The following is a 21,393-nucleotide window of genomic DNA, read 5'->3' on the forward strand; positions in this document are numbered from 1 at the left end:
CCAAGATGGCTCACCAAAAGTAAAGCCCTTACCGTTGAACGAATCAGACCGGGGCAACACCCCGGACACGCCATCGAACTCTAGATCTAGCACCCCACCACGACTAAAACGCCGAAGGAGGAAACCATATCTGCCATCCACGAACCACGAGCCCAGCACATGCTCCGTCTTCCAGATGTCGTTGATGCATACCACAATCTGCATCCGCTCCTGGACCACCTCCCAAGCTCCGCGCCGACGCTGGAGCAAACGCCGTCGCAACGGCGGAGCCCGAGGACACAGGTCCACCACGAGGACGCCGCTGCCGCCACGCCATCCTTGCTTGAATAGACTGGTTTACAAATCCATCCCCAACCATAGGACCGATGGCCTCGTCAGGGAAGGATCCGAAGAATCTTTATTCAGCGTTGTCATCATCGCCGCCGAAGCAAAGACGATGAACAACCTAAAAACTTAGACTACAAGAGTAAAAACGATCCACACGCGTGAATCCGGCGGCTTCCCTCACCACCGACGACCGAGGTCGCCGATGGAGGGGAGCCGCCGGAGAGCGGCATTGGAAGATCGGCCTCCCCTAGTGGCGGCTAGGGTTTCAGCCGCCAGGGACGAGAGGAAAACAGGGACGAGAGGAAAACGATCAAAATCTTTGTTGTGTTGGATGCTTGATTCGTTGCTTTATAATATAAAGCGAGGGAAAGCCCTTTTTCTCACCAACAAAATTCATGCGGAGGGATAGTCCCACTGAAGCTCCTTAGGAATTTTCGGATTGACTGCCAGGTAACTCTCCCATCCAGCAGGGTGTGTATGGAAAAGATTGGTCTATAAAACTATTATACATGCGACTGTAATCTTTTGGGTAGATGCTGCCCAAGTCTTCAAGCTTCGAACTACTGAGATGATAGGCCAGTCCTCTCTCGATTGAGTCATTCAGAAAGATAACTTCTTTGTACGGATGAAATCCAAGTATTGAAATAGAACTAGTGTAGTGCTTCCCAACTCTTCCTCTTGTGTCAGGCTAATGGTCTATCGGATCGAGGCGGATGACTAGGGCGACTCCTCGGGCGTCTCCTCGGGCGACCGCGGAGGTGACCGTCGAGGCGCGTCCTTCCGCGGCCGCGGCCCGCCCGGGCGTTGGCGGCCGTTTTTGGGCGCTGATTGGATTGGACAAAGATGATGCAGACGGGGACGGAGAGGATCCAGGGGTTTCACCGCCGTCGCCGACTCCATCGGATTTGATCTGTGAATTCTTTCATTCAGGTTACGATGAAGACGAGGTGGCCACAACCGTCGACAAAGTCTTGCCGGTGGAGGATCCGGCGAGGATTGGGCTTCATGCGGACGAGAGGAAGGAGATGGTCCGACGCGTCGTTCACCGGAGAATGGCGGTGATGGCGATCCGGACTTGGAAGGGCCCTTTACCTAAGGTACGGCTTCCAAACCTTACGCTATTCGATTTGATTCGTCCGTATTCGTGGACTGTGGTTAAGAGGAGGAGGCCGGAGCGCCGGAAGGGGGCCGGATCATTGCCGGCGACAGCGGCAGCCGTGCCGTCGTTGTCGTCGAACGGGATCCGGGCGGCACGAGGCGCTCGTTTGAACCAGCTTCTGGGCCGAGTTGGGCCGGTTTCCTCAGTTTCTCACGCGCGACTAGTTGGGCCGGTGATAGCTAGGTATGAGGCCCAGGCTATAACGAATCCCACTAGTATCGAGGCTGTCGCTGCATGCACGGAAGAGATCGATTATTGCCGTGCGTGCTTGATCGCGCCTGGTGCTAGGGTTCGTCGGAATGGGACGCCGGGGTTCCCTCCTTGCGGCCCTGGTCGTGCTCGTCGGATACTTCCCCTTGGTGCCATGGCGGGCCGAGGGACGGGAGTTCCACCTGCGAAGAAACCCCAGACGGCCGCTGCGAGAGACCGGTCTGGGGTGGTAGTGCCGCCGCCGCCTGCGGGCGCAAGCCGTGGGGTAGCAGGCGCAGGACCTGGCGCGGTCGGCGGTGGGTTGGCTGCTGCCGGCGCCGGGCGAGGCGTTGCCGCTCCACCTACTGCTTCGGGACGAGGTGGCGGCAACGTCGGGGCTCGGCCGACTGTGCCTGCGGCAGCCAGGCCGCCCGTGGTGCCGGCGAGCAGAGGTGGCCTCGCTGGACCCCGACCGACGGGGCCGACGCCTCCCGTGGCTGTTGCTACGGGTCAGGGAGGCGGTACTGGTCCGAGGCCGGTGGTGCCGATACCTGTCGGTGGTCAGCCTCGTACCGCGCCTCCGCCTCACTACGTCGCGAGGCCGGCTTAGAATCGTTCGGGACCATCACAGACGAGGCATAACTCAATAGCTAGAGATTCCTTTGAGCCGCCCCGAGGTCAGTGGGGGGATGATGGTTATGATGCGTATGGAGATGGACAGCACCGTGGTTCCTCTTCCACGGGAGGCGGTCGTGGCTATGCCTGGCAGAGTGACGGGTCTGCTGAGAGACCGTTTCTCGGCCCTCCTGGTGGTTTTGTCGAGGTAGCCTCCGGTCTAGATCACCGCCAGAGAGGTGGCTACCGTGGACATCGTGGTGGTCGGGGTGGTGGCTGTGGGAGGTATCGCCGACAGCCTCCGCCTCCGGCAGTTGTTGACCATGCGGCGTCAGCCATGGAGACAGATCACGCTCAGTCTACTGATCTCCCTAGCCAGGTGATGGATGTGGTGACGGCCTTGGCCAATGTAGAGGTTCCTGCGACTGGGACTGTGGCTGAGGCTTGCGACAGGTCTGATGCAGAGAGGGCGTCCAAGTGGGCGCGTAAGAAGGAAAGGATGCTTTGCTACCGTTGTGGTGAGAAGGGCCACTTCATTGCTGAGTGCGTGGCGGAGCTATGTGATTCGTGTGGCAAGCCAGCACACGCCTTGGGGGATTGCCCGTTATTGCGTGACCAGGCTCTGGCTCTGACAATGTATGGAGTGTATTGTGCAGAGCTGATGTTCTTTGAGTCCCCGGCCGCGAGAGAGATTCCGGAGGAGACACAGAGCTTGACTACCGGGGTTGTGAAAGCTACCGAGGGGGAGGTAACTGAGGCTCAGATTGTGCGGAGGCTTCAGGAGATGGCACCGGGAGACTTCCAATGGGAGCTGGTTAGTCTCGAGGCCAATGTTTTTAAGGTTGATTTCCCCACTGTGGATGATTTGTAGAGACTGCTGAGCTTTGGCTTGTGTAGAGTTCCTGGCACTAAGTGCATTATGGAGTTTCACAAGTGGAAGAAGGTGGAGCCTAAGGGCAAGCCCCTTACGCAGGTCTGGTTGAGGTTTTCGGGGGATCCATCTAAGCCTTTGCAGGATGTTCGAGTTGTGGCTAGTATGGGTATTATGGTTGGGAAAACGGAGAAAGTGGATATGGCTTTTACCCGTGCTCATGGAGTGGCCCGGATTCTAGCGAGCGTTCTGGATATTGAGTTCGTACCCGATATGGTGAACTGGACTTATAGGGGAGAGGTTTTCCCACTCGAGATCGAGTTTGAGGACACTGATCTGTTTGCTGAGGTGATTAATGGGAATGATGTAGATATGCACGAGGGTGACCACAGTGCGGGAGCTAAGGGGGCACCGACTGATGAGTCTACACGTGAAGGGTTTGATAACCCACAAGTATAGGGGATCGCAACAGTTTTCGAGGGTAGAGTATTTAACCCAAATTTATTGATTCGACACAAGGGGAGCCAAAGAATATTCTCAAGTATTAGCAGCTGAGTTGTTAATTCAACCACACCTGGAAACTTAGTATCTGCAGCAAAGTGTTTAGTAGCAAAGTAATATGATAGTGGTGGTAGCGGCAACAAAAGTAAAGACAATAAAAGTAATGTTTTTGGTATTTTGTAGTGATTGTAACAGTAGCAGCGGGAAAGTAAATAAGCGTAAACCAGTATATGGAAAACTCGTAGGCACTGGATCAGTGATGGATAATTATGCCGGATGTGGTTCATCATGTAACAGTCATAACATAGGGTGACACAGAACTAGCTCCAATTCATCAATATAATGTAGGCATGTATTCCGTATATAGTCATACATGCTTATGGAAAAGAACTTGCATGACATCTTTTGTCCTAGCCTCCTGTGGCAGCGGGGTCCTATTGGAAACTAAGGGATATTAAGGCCTCCTTTTAATAGAGAACCGGAACAAAGCATTAGCACATAGTGAACACATGAACTCCTCAAACTATGGTCATCACCGGGAGTGGTCCCGATTATTGTCACTTCGGGGTTGCCAGATCATAACACATAGTAGGTGACTATAGACTTGCAAGATAGGATCAAGAACTCACATATATTCATGAAAACATAATAGGTTCAGATCTGAAATCATGGCACTCGGGCCCTAGTGACAAGCATTAAGCATAGCGAAGTCATATCAACATCAATCTCAGAACATAGTGGATACTAGGGATCAAACCCTAACAAAACTAACTCGATTACATGATAAATCTCATCCAACCCATCACCGTCTAGCAAGCCTACGATGGAATTACTCACACACGGCGGTGAGCATCATGAAATTGGTGATGGAGGATGGTTGATGATGACGAGGCGACGAATCCCCCTCTCCGGAGCCCCGAACGGACTCCAGATCAGCCCCCCGAGAGGTTTTAGGGCTTGGCGGCGGCTCCGTGTCGTAAACGCGATGATTTCTTCTCTCTGATTTTTTTCTCCCCGAAAGCAGATATATAGAGTTGGAGTTGGCGTCGGAGGGTTTCTAGGGGGGCCACGAGGTAGGGGGGCGCCCCCCCACCCTCGTGGACAGGGTGTGGGCCCCCTGGTCTTCACCTTTGGCGAGGATTTTTTATTAGTTTTTCTAATATGTTTCGTGAAGTTTCAGGTCATTCCGAGAATATTTATTTTCTGCACATAAAACAACACCATGGCAATTCTGCTGAAAACAGCGTCAGTCCGGATTAGTTTCATTCAAATGATACAAGTTAGAGTCCAAAACAAGGGCAAAAGTGTTTGGAAAAGTAGATACGACGGAGACATATCAACTCCCCCAAGCTTAAACCCTTGCTTGTCCTCAAGCAATTCAGTTGACAAGTTGAAAGAAAGAAAGAAAAACTTTTACAAACTCTGTTTGCTCTTGTTGTTGCAACTATGTCAAGCCAGCATTCAAGTTTTCAGTATAGATCATAACTAACCACATTTGCAATAATTCTCAGGTCTCATAATTACTCATATCAATAGCATAATCAACTGGCAAGCCATAATAATAAATCTCGGATGACAACACTTTCTCAAAACAATCATAATATGATATAACAAGATGGTATCTCGCTAGCCCTTTCTGAGACCGCAAAACATAAATGTAGAGCACCTTTAAAGATCAAGGACTGACTAGACATTGTAATTCATGGTAAAAGAGATCCAATCATAGTCATACCCAATATAAATTAACAAAGATGAATGCAAATGACAGCCATGCTCTCCAGCTTGTGCTTTTTAATAAGAGGGTGATGACTCAACATAAAAGTAAATGGATAGGCCCTTCGCAGAGGGAAGCAGGGATTTGTAGAGGTGCAAGAGCTCGGTTTTGACATAGAGATAAATTGTATTTTGAGCGGTATACTTTCATTGTCAACGTAGCAACTAAGAGATGGCGATATCTTCCATGCTAAACAAATTATAGGCGGTTCCCAAACAGAATGGTAAATTTTATACTCCCCCTCCACCAACAAGCATCAATCCATGACTTGCTCGAAACAACGAGTGTCTCCAACATACATCAGGTCCCAGAGGGAGTTTTGTTTGCAATTAATTTTGATTTAGTTGGCATAAAGCATGGGACTGGGCATCTCGGTGACCAGCCATTTTCTCATGAGTGAGGAGCGGAGTCCACTCCTCTTGAGAATAACCCGCCTAACACGGAAGATAAGGACAGCCTTGGTTGATACATGAGCTATTCGAGCATACAAAACAGAATATTTATTTGAACGTTTAGAGTTTGGCACATACAAATTTACTTGGAACGGCAGATAGATACCGCATATAGGAAGGTATAGTGGACTCATCTAGAATAACTTTGTGGTTTAAGGGATTGGATGCACAAGCAGTATTCCCGCTTAGTACAGGTGAAGGCTAGCAAAAGACTGGGAAGCGACCAACTAGAGAGCGACAACAGCCATGTACATGCATTAAAATTAATAAACATTGGATGCAAGCATGAGTAGGATATAATCCACCATGAACATAAATATCATGAAGGCTATGTTGATTTGGTTTCAACTACATGCGTGAACATGTGCCAAGTCAAGTCACTTAAATCATTCAAAAGAGTATACCAGCCTATCATACCACATCATAATCATCTCAATAGCATGTTGGCACACAAGGTAAACCATTATAACTCATAGCTAATCAAGCATGGCACACGCAACTATGATCTCTAATTGTCATTGCAAACATGTTTATTCATAATAAGCTGAATCAAGAACGGCGGGCTCATCATATTTACAAAAACAAAAGAGGTCAAGCTCATACCAGCTTTTCTCATCTCAGTCAGTCCATCATATATCATCATAATTGCCTTTCACTTGCACGACCGAACGGTGTGAATAATAATAAGAGTGTACGTGCATTGGACTAAGCTGGAATCTGCGAGCATTCAATAAACAGGAGAAGACAAGGCAATATGGTCTCTGGGTTAAATCAACATTAAAGCATATAAGAGCCACTTCAACAATTAAATTATGGTCTTCTCCTACTGACCCCCAAAGAAAAGAAAAGAAATAAAAACTATTTACACGGGAAAGCTCCCAACAAGCAAAAGAAGAATGGGAAATATTTTTGGGTTTTCTTTTTAATTACTACTACTACAACAGGAAAAGTAAACTACAACTAATTTTTTTTGTTTTCTTAAGGTTTATCAAACACACAAGAAGAAAGCAGGAAAAAGAAAATAAACTAGCATGGATATTACAATGAAAGAGTATGAACACCGACATCTAGCAATGAGTGTGTGTGAGCATAAATGTAATGAGTGTGTGTGAGCATAAATGTAATGTCGGTGAGAAATACGTACTCCCCCAAGCTTAGGCTTTTGGCCTAAGTTGGTCTATTGCCAGGGGTAGCCTGGCGGATACCCGTAGGTGTAGCTGGGGTCGTACTGCGACGAAGAATAGTTGGGATCATACTGTGATGACGAAGAGGACTCTGACTGCCACTGGCTGACAGTCATCTTTGGATCCCAAGAATAAACAGATTGTCGTGGAGGCTCATCTTGTGGTTCCGGTTCCGTGGCTGGTGCAGGGTTCTTGTAAGCTTGGACGGCAGCCCACGTAACGAGATAGGGTCCTACAAAATTAAACAAAGAAGGAGCAGGAAACATAATAGTTTCAGGATAATGTTTATCAAAGTATAACTTATATTTGAGCTCTCCATTCCTGTCCTTAACAAGAAAATCATGGGCTATCATGCTCTTATAGTCTAGATAAGCATTAGGCAGCAATTTTTCTTCTTTCTCATAATGCCTAATAGCTATGTTAAAATGTGCAGCGAGGCGAGAAGCATAAATGCATCCAAAGATGGGGCCTTTAGTACGGTTCAGAATCAACCTTCTAGCAATAATTCCGCCCATACTGACAGTGTTGTCGCGGTATAAACCATGGAACAAAATAATAATATCAGGGACGCTAAAGTTCCCACAGTTCCCACGACCTATCAAGCATCGACTAGCAAATAAAGCGAAATAGCGTAGCACAGGAAAATGTATGCTAGTGATCCTCGCCTCAGAAACCTTCCTGGTTTCTCCCACAGAGATAAGTTTAATAAATGGTTCCAACTCCTTACTGGGTGGTTCCTCTAAAGTGCCCTCAGGGGGTATGTTGCAGACTACGCAAAATTCAGACAATGGCATTTTCTTCACAACGTCATATAAATGAAACTCTACTGAAGGAGGTGATTCCTTAGGGTAAAAGTAGAAGTTTTGCACAAAAGTATTTGTGAGTAAGAGATACTGTGGACGTTGGTCGCGGACGAAGTCGGTGAGGCCAGCATTGTCAATCAATGAATAGAAATCCTCATAAATCCCGGCCTCTCTCAAGAAATTATCAGAAGGCCATTCACAAGGCCGGATCTCCGCGGTACGAGGCAAATTATATTTGGGCCTCTGAGCTTCTTCATCTTGTTTATCCTTTGAGATTCGGCTCGATGAACCCCTCAAAAGTCTCCTCATTATTTCTGAAATAATTTGAAATTTTTAGTAACTTCAAACAAAAGTGAACCAACTTCAATAAAACTGATAGCAACTACTCCCACAAGTGCCTAGAGCCTATATCAAGCATTAGAACTACTTGGAACCATATAAATTTGACATGCAAGCTCAAGAACATGGTCACCTATGCAGCACAAATTTGCAAAGAATAAAGCACTAGAACAAAAACTAATTGGACCAATGGAGGAGTCACATACCAAGGAACAATCTCCCCAAGCAGTTTTGCGAGAGGTGCTTTGAGCAAGGAGATCGAAAATCACAGCAAAAGTGGCTGGAACTCGTGCTTGAGTTGGTTTTTCGGGTTTGTGTGAGACAGAGGAAGAAGATGGGTTCTGGGATAAGTGGAGGAGGGCCACCATGGGCCCACGAGGCAGGGGGCGCGCCCTAAGGGGGGGCGCCCACCACCCTCGTGGCCAGGTGGCAGCTCCTCTCACGGTAATTTTTGCATAGTAAATCCTCAAATGTTCCCGAAAAAATCATATTAAATTGGCATGTCATTCTGAGGACTTCTATTTTCGGGATATTTTTATATTGCACGGATAAGCCAGGAAACAGACAGAAAAATACTATTTTTACTTTATTTCTGCTAAATAACAGAAAATATAGAGAGGGTACAGAAGGTTGTGCTTCTAGTTTCATCCATCTCATGCTTATCAAAAAGAATACACTAACAAGGTTGATCAAGTCTTGTTAACAAACTCATTCCGATAATCATGGAACCGAAGAAATTTCAAATAACACTAAGTTACCTCAACGGGGATATGCACATCCCCTATAATAAGTATATCATATTTCTTTTTGACAGTAGGAAGAGGAAATTCAAAACCTCCAAATTTAATCGACGGGATTTTTCCAATGGAGTTGATACTATGAACTTGAGGTTGTTTCCTCGGAAAGTGTACCGTATGCTCATTACCATTAACATGAAAAGTGACATTGCCTTTGTTGCAATCAATAGCAGCCCCTGCAGTATTAAGAAAAGGTCTTTCAAAAATAATATACATACTATCATCCTCGGGAATATCAAGAATAACAAAGTCCGTTAAAATAGTAATGTTCGCAACCACAACAGGCACATCCTCACAAATACGGACAGGTATAGCAGTTGATTTATCAGCCATTTGCAAAGATATTTCAGTAGGTGTCAACTTATTCAAGTAAAGTCTACGATATAAAGAGAGAGGCATAACACTAACACCGGCTCCAAGATCACATAAAGCAGTTTTAATATAATTTCTTTTAATGGAGCAAGGTATAGTAGGTACTCCGGCATCTCCAAGTTTCTTTGGTATTCCACCCCTAAAAGTGTAATTAGCAAGCATGGTGGAAATTTCAGCTTCTGGTATCTTTCTTTTATTAGTAATGATATCCTTCATATATTTAGCATAAGGATTTGTTTTGAGCACATCAGTTAATCGCATACGCAAGAAGATAGGCCTAATCATTTCAGCAAAGCGCTCAAAATCCTCATCATCCTTTTTCTTGGATGGTTTTGGAGGAAAAAGCATGGGTTTCTGAATCCAAGGTTCCCTTTCTCTACCATGTTTCCTAGCAACAAAGTCTCTTTTATCATAACGTTGATTCTTTGATTGTGGGTTATCAAGATCAACAGCAGGTTCAATTTCTACATCATTATCATTACTAGGTTGAGCATCATCATGAACATCTTCATTAGTATTTTCATTAGGTTCATGTTCATTACCAGATTGTGTTTCAGCATCAGACATAGAGATATCATTTGGATTATCATGTGGTTCAGCAATAGGTTCACTAGAAGTTTGCACAGTTCTATCATTTTTCTTTTTCTTCTTTTTAGAAGAACTAGGAACATCAATATTATTTCTCTGAGAATCTTGCTCGATTCTCTTGGGGTGGCCTTCAGGATACAAAGGTTCCTGAGTCATTCTACCAGTTCTAGTAGCCACTCTAACAGCATAATCATTTTTCTTACTATTCATTTCATCAAGCACTTCTTTTTGAGCTTTAAGTACTTGTTCTACTTGAGTGGTAACCATAGATGCATGTTTGCTAACAAGTTTAAGTTTGCCTTTAATATTAGCCATATAATCACCCAAGTATTTAATCATGTCGGAATTTTGTTTTAATTGTCTACCAAAATAAGCATTGAAGTCATCTTGCTTAAACATAAAGTTATCAAACTCATCCAAGCACTGACTAGCAATTTTAGTAGGAGGGACTTCAGCTTTATCATATCTATAGAGAGAATTTACCTTTACTACCTGTGTCAGGATATCGGGATCAGGAGGTTCTTCAATAAATAAAGAATTAAGATCATATGCTTCTTCGACAGGCGGTAGATTAAGACCATGTATTTATTCAATAGGAGGTAAATTCTTAACATCTTCGGCTTTAATACCTTTCTCTTTCATAGATTTCTTTGCCTCTTGCATATCTTTAGGACTGAGAAATAGAACACTTCTCTTCTTCGGAGTTGGTTTAGGAATAGGCTCAGTAATTGGAGCAGGAGCTGGCTCAGGAGGTGCCCAATTATTTTCATTTGTCAACATATTATTCAATAGAATTTCAGCTTCATCTGGTGTTCTTTCCCTGAAAAGAGAACCAACACAACTATCCAGGTAATCTCTGAAAGCATCGGTTAGTCCATTATAAAAGATATCAAGTATTTCATGTTTCTTAAGAGGATGATCAGGCAAAGCATTAAGTAACTTGAGAAGCCTCCCCCAAGCTTGTGGGAGACTCTCTTCTTTAATTTGCACAAAGTTGTATATTTCCCTCAAAGCAGCTTATTTCTTATGAGCAGGGAAATATTTAGCAGAGAAGTAATAAATCATATCCTGGGGACTACGCACACAACCAGGATCAAGAGAATTAAACCATATCTTAGCATCACCCTTTAATGAGAACGGAAATATTTTGAGTATATAAAAGTAATGCGATCTCTCATCATTAGTGAACAGGGCAGCTATATCATTTAACTCAGTAAGATGTGCCACAACAGTTTCAGATTCATAGCCATAAAAAGGATCAGATTCAACCAAAGTAATTATAGCAGGATCAACAGAGAATTCATAATCCTTATCAGGAACACAGATAGGTGAGGTTGCAAAAGCAGGATCAGGTTTCATTTTATCTCTAAGTGATTCTTTGTTCCATTTAATCAATAACCTCTTAAGCTCATATCTATCTTTGCAGGCTAAAATAGCTAAAGAAGAATCTTTATCAAAAATATAACCCTGAGGAATAACAGGCATATTTTCATCATCACTTTCATCATCGTATTCGGATTCATCAATTTCTCTTTCTCTAGCCCTAGCAATTTGTTCTTCAAGAAATTCACTAAGGGGCACAGTAGTATCAGGCATAGAAGCAGTTTCATCATAAGTATCATGCATAGTAGAAGTGGCATCATCAATAACATGCGACATATCAGAACGAATAATAGAAGCAGGTTTAGGTGTCGATAGCTTACTCATCACAGAAGGTGAATCAAGTGCAGAGCTAGATGGCAGTTCCTTACCTCCCCTCGTAGTTGAGGGATAAATTGTTGTCTTAGCGTGTTTCAAATTCTTCATAGTGTCCAGCAGATATAAATCCCAAGTGACTCAAAGAATAGAGCTATGCTCCCCGGCAACGGCGCCAGAAAAAGGTCTTGATAACCCACAAGTATAGGGGATCGCAACAGTTTTCGAGGGTAGAGTATTTAACCCAAATTTATTGATTCGACACAAGGGGAGACAAAGAATATTCTCAAGTATTAGCAGCTGAGTTGTCAATTCAACCACACCTGGAAACTTAGTATCTGCAGCAAAGTGTTTAGTAGCAAAGTAATATGATAGTGGTGGTAGCGGCAACAAAAGTAAAGACAGTAAAAGTAATGTTTTTGGTATTTTGTAGTGATTGTAACAGTAGCAGCGGGAAAGTAAATAAGCGTAAACCAGTATATGGAAAACTCGTAGGCACCGGATTAGTGATGGATAATTATGCCGGATGCGGTTCATCATGTAACAGTCATAACATAGGGTGACACAGAACTAGCTCCAATTCATCAATGTAATGTAGGCATGTATTCCGTATATAGTCATACGTGCTTATGGAAAAGAACTTGCATGACATCTTTTGTCCTAGCCTCCCGTGGCAGCGGGGTCCTATTGGAAACTAAGGGATATTAAGGCCTCCTTTTAATAGAGAACCGGAACAAAGCATTAGCACATAGTGAACACATGAACTCCTCAAACTATGGTCATCACCGGGAGTGGTCCCGATTATTGTCACTTCGGGGTTGCCGGATCATAACACATAGTAGGTGACTATAGACTTGCAAGGTAGGATCAAGAACTCACATATATTCATGAAAACATAATAGGTTCAGATCTGAAATCATGGCACTCGGGCCCTAGTGACAAGCATTAAGCATAGCAAAGTCATAGCAACATCAATCTCAGAACATAGTGGATACTAGGGATCAAACCCTAACAAAACTAACTTGATTACATGATAAATCTCATCCAACCCATCACCGTCCAGCAAGCCTACGATGGAATTACTCATGCACGGCGGTGAGCATCATGAAATTGGTGATGGAGGATGGTTGATGATGATGACGGCGACGAACCCCCCTCTCCGGAGCCCCGAACGGACTCCAGATCAGCCCTCCCGAGAGGTTTTAGGGCTTGGTGGCGGCTCCGTGTCGTAAAACGCGATGATTTCTTCTCTCTGATTTTTTTCTCTCCGAAAGCAGATATATAGAGTTGGAGTTGGCGTCGGAGGGTTTCTAGGGGGCCCACGAGGTAGGGGGGGCGTGCCTTAGAGGGGGGGCGCACCCCCCCACCCTCGTGAACAGGGTGTGGGCCCCCTGGTATTCATCTTTGGCGAGGATTTTTTATTATTTTTTCTAAGATGTTCCGTGGAGTTTCAGGTCATTCCGAGAATATTCGTTTTCTGCACATAAAACAACACCATGGCAATTCTGCTGAAAACAGCGTCAGTCCGGGTTAGTTTCATTCAAATCATACAAGTTAGAGTCCAAAACAAGGGTAAAAGTGTTTGGAAAAGTAGATACGACGGAGACGTATCAGGGTCTAACGGTTCCGGCCCTGTTGCTCAGTTGCCCAGGGATGGGACTGGGGTTGAGCCGGCACTCTCACCATCGGTGCCTATGACTTCGAGTGCGCTTTGGGTCCTTTGAGCCAGCCTCTGCTCCGCCCAGACTTTGGAGTGACAGGGTAGATTCTGATGATGTTTTTGAACATTCGCTCTCTAGGTTGGAATTCGAGGGTGCTGGCGGATCCTTGGTTGGAGGTTTGGTGAGGGCATCGTCGGCGAGGCCTTTGGTTGGAGGTGGGGAGGTAGAGCCTGTGGTTGCTTCTATATCTCTCGCTTCACCTGTGGCCGAGGTTCTGAAGATGATGACTACGCCCGAGGTGGGGCTCGGGGGAGGGGGTTCGGGGCAGGTGGCCGCGACTTCTCCCCTCCCTATCCTGACGCCGGAGACGCCGGTCACGAGGGCGTCTGCTGGTGTTGGGAGAGGTAGCCTGAGGCAGGTGGCCTCGGCTATCTCTTCTCCGGTCGTGGTGATGGCGTCCATGCTTCGAGTGGCGCTGGGGGAGGGGGGTCTGGGGCAGGTGGCCCTGGCTCCTCCTCCTTCTTCGGCGGTCAGGAGGACCACGTCTCCTACGACGCCGGCGCCCCACTCTGCGCCGAGGGGTGGGGCGGGAGGAGGGCTCGGGCAGGCGGCCCCCGCCCTCCTCTCTCCAGACCGGCCCGTAGCCCAGGGCCTCGGTGCGGGTCACTTGGCCGAGGGGCAGGGGAGCCTCTTGCCGCCTCCTCCGGTAACCTTGGTTGACCCTTTGCGGGATTCAGCGCGAGGCTTTACTAGGGAGGAGGTCGTTGCTTTCGGCAGGATCCCTGACCCGGTCTCGACGGGGAGACGGATGAGTGCTCGTATTCAGGAGATTCCGGAGGTTGATGACATGCAGCAGAGGTGCGCTATGAGGGCGGCCAAGCTTCATGATGTTGAGATCTCTACTAGTATGTCCGTCAACATATCTAATTCATTATTGCATTTTTCTAATGAGGAGATTATAAATAATGCAAACCAATTAGGAGTTTCACTCGGGGCTAATGATAGTGAAATTTCCAATTCGGTGAATGATCTTTTAGATTTGGAGGCGGAGCGTGCCTTAGAGACTATTCGTAATCTCGCAGCGGTAAAACCCATGAATGATGATGAGATTGATGCATTAGGGGTCAGAGTGCTCGATAATCTGTGTGCGGATTTAGCACCAACCAACCATGAGTCTGAGGACGATGATGTGCCTCTAGATAATGCAGTTGTTAGTACCGTTGAGCCCGGTTATGAGGACCGGGGGGCAGAACCTAGTAAACCAAAGCGCAAGTGGAAACGGAAGATTTACCCTGATTCTGCAGTTCGTAGGAGTGCTAGGATTCGGACTGCCAAAAAAATTTCATGATGAATTATGAAAGGAATCTTTTGGAATAGCAGAGGTCTAAAAGACTTGGCTAAAAGGTTTCTTGCTGAGGCATCTCTGGAGCATCGTTTAGATTTTATTGCTCTATCGGAAACTGGTCGAGAAAACTTTGCGCCCCAGTTTCTTTCCTCTCTAGTGGGTGGTGTTGATTTCGATTGGCATTGCCTCCCTCCGCGAGGAAGATCGTGTGGTATCTTGCTGGGTGTGAGATGCGATTCGCTTGAAGTCCGAAGTGTAGTGATGGGCGACTTCGCGGTTAAGTTTCGAGTCAGGTCTAAAGCTGATGGTTTCAACTGGGCATTGGTGGCGGTTTATGGTGCCGCACAGCCCGAGCTTAAACCGGAGTTTCTGGCGGACCTTGTTCGAATCTGTGGGTCTGAGCAACTTCCAATTCTAGTTGGGGGTGATTTCAATATCATTAGGAGGAGAGAGGAGAAGAATAATGATAATTTTGATGATAGGTGGTCGTTTATGTTCAATACCATTATTGAAATCTTGGATCTGAGGGAGATAGAGCTTTCTGGTAGAAAGTTTACCTGGGCTAATGCTTTGCCAAACCCGACTTATGAAAAGCTTGACCGAGTTCTCGCGAGCGTTGAGTGGGAATAGAAGTTCCCGCTTGTAACGGTTCAAGCACTCTCGCGTGGAATATCCGATCACACACTCTTGTTCGTGGACTCAGGGGAGCCGAACCACGTGGGAAACAAAAACACCTTTTCCTTCGAGATGGCCTGGTTCGAACGCAAAGGTTTCTTCGACCTGATTGCCAGGGAGTGGGCTAAGGGTGCAGGAGGTAGGACTTCTGTCGAGCGTTGGCAGCATAAGATTAGGTATTTGAGAAGATTCTTAAGGGGGTGGGATAAGCACCTAAGTGGGGTGTATAAGATTGAAAAGGACAGGCTCCTTTCTCTTATTCAAACCCTAGACATAAAGGCCGAAACTACGATTTTGCTGCCAGCAGAGCTTCAGGTTAAAACTGAGGCGGAGAAGAGGTTGAAAGAACTTCTCCGCGAAGAAGAATTGAAGTGGGTATTGCGGGCTAAGGTCCGCAAAGTGGTCCAAGGAGATGCGAATACTCAATTCTTTCACTTGATTGCTAATGGTAAGCACAGAAAGAAGAGGATCTTTCAACTTGAACAAGATGAGGGCACTATTTTAGGACAGGGCAACTTAAAAACTTATATAACCGAGTATTACAAGCAGTTATTTGGACCTCCGGAGGATAGTTGTGTGTCCCTTGATGAGTCCAGGACTGAGGATGTGCCTCAACTGTCGGCTGCTGATAATGACATTCTGGTTGCCCCGTTCTCAGAGAAGGAGGTGTTTGATGCTATTGCACAGATGAAAAACAATAAGGCTCCAGGACCGGATGGATTCCCGGTGGAGTTCTACAAAAAGTGTTGGCACATTATTAAGGGGGATTTGTTATCGATGTTTCATTATCTCTTCTCTGGGCAGCTTCACTTATTTCACTTGAATTTTGGAACAATCACACTGCTTCCTAAGAAGACGGATGCTGTGAGAATTGAGCAGTTCAGGCCGATATGCCTTCTCAATGTTAGTTTCAAAATCTTCACCAAGGTCGGGACTAATAGGCTCACACAGATTGCGCATTCTATGGTGCAACAATCCCAAACTGCTTTCATGCCGGACAGAAACATCCTTGAAGGGGTGGTAGTCCTTCATGAAACGCTCCATGAAATCCATTCTAAAAAATTAGATGGAGTAGTTTTTAAGGTGGATTTCGAGAAAGCGTACGATAAAGTCAAATGGCCATTCCTTCAACAGGCATTGCATATGAAAGGTTTTGATGAAGCCTGGCGCCGCCAGGTCGAATCGTTTACGCAAAAAGGGAGTGTGGGAATTAAAGTGAATAACGATATTGATCATTACTTCCAGACACATAAAGGCCTCAGACAAGGAGATCCGATGTCCCCTATCCTGTTTAACATTGTGGTTGATATGTTAGCAATTTTGATAGGACGGGCTAAGGAGAATGGTCAAGTAGGTGGCTTGGTACCTCATCTTGTTGATGGAGGTGTTTCCATCCTTCAGTACGCTGATGATACAATCATCTTTATGGAGCATGACTTGGCCAGGGCGAGAAATATGAAGCTGGTGTTATGCCTTTTCGAACAATTGACCGGGTTAAAGATTAACTTTCACAAGAGCGAGTTGTTCTGCTTTGGTAGAGCCAAGGACGAACAGGAGGCTTATAGGAAATTGTTTGGGTGCGAGTTGGGGGATTTACCTTTCTCTTACCTAGGTATACCCATCCATCATCGTAAGTTGACAAACAGAGAATGGAAGTGCATCGAAGACCGATTTGAGAAGAAACTGAGTTGCTGGAAGGGCAAGCTCATATCATACGGAGGCCGATTAATTCTGATAAATTCGGTGCTCACGAGTATGCCTATGTTTCTCTTATTGTTCTTTGAAGTCCCAGTTGGTGTCAGGAAAAGACTGGACTTTTATCGATCGCGTTTCTTTTGGCAGGGTGATGAACTCAAAAGAAAATACCGGCTAGCTAAATGGGATATCATCTGTAGACCGAAAGACCAAGGGGGTCTTGGTATTGAGAATCTTGAAGTTAAGAACAAATGCCTTCTCAGTAAGTGGCTGTGGAAGCTGTCCACTGAAACTGATGCCACGTGGGCGCAAATCCTTCGTAGCAAGTACCTTCAGACAAAAACTTTGTCCCAGGTGACAGTCAGGCCGACAGACTCGCCTTTCTAGAAAGGACTGATGAAAGTCAAACAATCCTTGTTTCATAGGACAAAGTTTATTATTGGCAACGGTGCTGGTACGCGTTTCTGGGAGGATACTTGGCTCAGAGAGACACCCTTGGCCATTCAATATCCGTCTTTATATCATATTGTTCAACGACGTGAGGTGTTCGTTGCGACGGTATTTCAATCTATCCCCCTTAATATTCAATTCAGACGGTCGCTAGCGGGCAATCGTTGGGAAGAATGGCTCCATCTAGTTAGGAGACTGATGGAGATTCAGCTTTCTCAACAACCTGATGAATTATGTTGGAAGCTGACTAGGTCTGGAGTATTCACAGTTAAATCAATGTACATTGATGTTATTAATTCGAGCTCCATTCCTACCTCCAAGCATGTTTGGGCTGTCAAAGTTCCATTGAAAATAAAATTGTTTATGTGGTTTGTCCATAAACAAGTTATTTTAACAAAGGACAACTTGATAAAGCGTAATTGGACAGGACCTACTAGGTGTAGTTTCTGTGATCGGGATGAAACGATCAAACACCTCTTTCTTGATTGCCCGTTAGCCAAAGTTCTTTGGCAGACGGTCCACATTGCTTTTAATATTACTCCACCGAATTCTGTCAACACGTTATTTGGGACATGGCTTGATGGGGTTGAGCCTGACTTAGCGAGACATATTCGTGTTGGAGTTTGCGCTTTGCTGTGGACTATCTGGAATTGCATAAATGATTTGGTTTTTAACAGAAGATCACGCATTCACTTTTTGCAGGTTATTTTCCGAGCCACGACAGTGATCCGTTCGTGGTCGCTACTCACTCCGATGGAGGTTAGGGAGCATTTGGTTACTGGATCTATCCGCTGGGAGATGGTAGCTCAGAATATTTTTAACCGGTTTGGATGGCGGTCATGTAATAGGATAGGCAATTAGTTTACCTATCTCTCTTTAGACAGCCGGTTGTGGCGTCTTCGTTTTGGCTAGTTTTTGTTTCTAGCCCTTTTTAGCTCTGTGTGAGCTTTCTTTTCAGTTTTTTTCAGTTGGAGACTTTGAAACCTTATTGGGAACCTTTTTATTTGGTAATAAGATGGCCGTATACATCATTCTGATGCAGAGGTCGGGGAGAACCCCTTTTCAAAAAAAAAAGAAGTATTGTCACTGTCAAAGTCCCATTCAAGTTTATCTTCTACCGCTTGTTTGATGTCAATGGGAGGAGTAAAATTCTCGGAGCTGTAGTTAATATCTTCTATGATCCAGGGCCCTCGAACTTGTGGGTCATACACTCCACGTGACAACATATGATGAAGATTATTGTCATGCTTAAGCACCCACTCGGTGCCGCCACCATGCGATTCGTTGAGGATCCACACTCGGAGTTGGCATTGATGATCAAATGATGCAAAATATACCCCGTTCTCCGATCTTCCAAGACTAATTTTTTCTCCATATTTACTCTTACCAATTTCTATGGGTGGTTTCATTGCTTGGTACGTGCAGCTTGACAGGGATATTCTGATGAAAATAGATAAAATCATTGATAACCAAAAGACATGTACTAAAAATATGTGTGTACCCCGCAAAAAAGAAAAGAAAAGAATGGTGCTCGTTTTTTTTTGCGTGAAAACTTTCAATCTATTCATCAACTGTCAAGGTAGTACAAAGAACACTAGAAGTAAAATTTACATCCAGGTCCGTAGACCACCTAGCGACGACTACAATCACTAGAGCGAGCCGAAGGCGCGCCGCCATCATCGCCCCTCCCTCGTCGGAGCCGGGCAAATATTGTTGTAGTAGACAGTCGGGAAGTCGTCGTGCTAAGGCCCCATAGGACCAGCGCACCAAAACAGCAACCGCCGCCGATGAAGAGAAGCATAGACCGGAAGGATCCAACCTGCAGACACTCACACATAGACGAACGAAGACCGGATCCAGTTGGATCCACCAAAGACAAACACCGATCGGATCCCATGAGATCCGCCGGAGACAAACCTCCATACGCCTTTCGATGATGCTTGAAACATAACCGGGACAGGGGCTAGGCGGGGAGGACCTTATTCCATCTTCAAGAAGACGCCGCCGCCTCATGTTCTTGAGCATGGCACAAACCCTAACAAAACTCAGAAAAGCATCTAAAAACGGAGCCCTCCCGCCGGCAAGGGCCAGGATCCACCGTGCCTCCATGATCCGAGGACCATAGAAGATACGGCGGACCGGCGGCGCCGGCGAGAGGCAAGGAAACCCTAGATGGGAGTTCGGGCGTGGGCTTCTGTTTTCACCTCCGATTTAGTTGCTTCATAACAAATTGGTTTAGCACGTAGAGTTGTCCACCCCAGTAGGCGGAGAGTACTTGATGCATGTCCCGCGTCACCAGCCGCAGATGGGCGACGGTCCCCATGGCATCCCCTCGCCGAGTAAACGACCTCTCCTCCCAACTCGCTGTAGCAGAAGAGAAGACGTGCATGATACATGGCGACGGGGGCCATTCTAACTCCGACTCAACCCCGATGGCGCTCCACGTAATGGACGGGACTATCACCACCTCGTAGTGCGGCGAGACGGCGGGGTCAAACACTACGTAGCGGTGAAGGGGCGCGACGGCGTGGTGAACCTCTTGTGGCAGTGTTGTAGGGGCGTCCAGCGCTGCGTGGCGGGGTTGACCACGTAGTCAAAGGTCAGGAGGAGGCCGTTGCGGTGATCCACTACGATGGCTTCTTCCATGGGGGGCATGTAGCGGAGGAGGTTGCCGCTGATGGCTGCTGCGGCGCCGTCTCTCCTCGGCGGCCGGAAGAACTCGGAGGGAGTCTGAACAGAACCCCCCCCCCCCCCCCCCCCGCGGCTCCTGCGTCGTCCCCCTTGGGTGACTCGGGGGCGACTAGGGTTTCCCCCGGCGCCGCCACCCCCTCCATCCCCCCCCCCTTGCCGCCACCAGAGGTACGCCAGCCTAGGAGGCTGCCGATGAAGGTGGCGGTGAGGCTCCCCGTCGCTTCGTCCCTTGGCGAAAGACCCTGGACGCCGGGGCGGCGGCCTCGGACGGCGAGGCGGCGCCACCTTCACGGCAGGTGGCGGGCGCGGGATGCAACGGACGGCCTCCTCGGCAGCTTGGGCGGTGAGGAGCCGGCAGGAGGTGGTCATGGCGTGGGCTTCTTCCACTCCAGATCTGAAGGTCGTGCTTCTCTCCTCCTCTGCTCCACACCCCCCTCTGGCGGTGTCCGATTTGTGGCTTTGGCTATCAGATCCGATGCTGGCGGGGTGATGGTGGTGTTGGAAATATGCCCTAGAGGCAATAATAAATTGATTATTATTATATTTCCTTGTTCATGATAATCGTTTATTATCCATGCTAGAATTGTATTGATAGGAAACTCAGATACATGTGTGGATACATAGACAACACCATGTCCCTAGTAAGCCTCTAGTTGACTAGCTCGTTGATCAATAGATGGTTACGGTTTCCTGACCATGGACATTGGATGTCATTGATAACGGGATCACATCATTAGGAGAATGATGTGATGGGCAAGACCCAATCCTAAGCCTAGCACAAGATCATGTAGTTCGTATGCTAAAGCTTTTCTAATGTCAAGTATCATTTCCTTAGACCATGAGATTGTGCAACTCCCGGATACCGTAGGAGTGCTTTGGGTGTGCCAAACGTCACAACGGAACTGGGTGGCTATGAAGGTACACTACAGGTATCTCCTAAAGTGTCTGTTGGGTTGGCACGAATCGAGACTAGGATTTGTCACTCCGTGTAAACGGAGAGGTATCTCTGGGCCCACTCAGTAGGACATCATCATAATGTGCACAATGTGATCAAGGAGTTGATCACGGGATGATGTGTTGCGGAACGAGTAAAGAGACTTGCCGGAATGAGATTGAACAAGGTATCGGGATACCGACGATCGAATCTCGGGCAAGTATCGTACCGATAGACAAAGAGAATTGTATACGGGATTGATTAAGTCCTTGACAT

General features: G+C 46.6%; 1 pseudogene; it reads right to left on the reverse strand.

Annotated features, from left to right (window-relative positions):
• Window positions 1–751: 751 nt before the first annotated feature.
• LOC147979065 (uncharacterized) lies at window positions 752–20,552 on the reverse strand (annotated as a pseudogene).
• Between the last annotated feature and the right edge of the window lie 841 nt (window positions 20,553–21,393).

This window comes from Triticum urartu, chromosome 3A (genome assembly GCF_056163025.1).
Source record: "Triticum urartu cultivar PI428250 chromosome 3A, HENAU_Tu73, whole genome shotgun sequence".
Taxonomy (NCBI): Eukaryota; Viridiplantae; Streptophyta; class Magnoliopsida; order Poales; family Poaceae; genus Triticum; species Triticum urartu.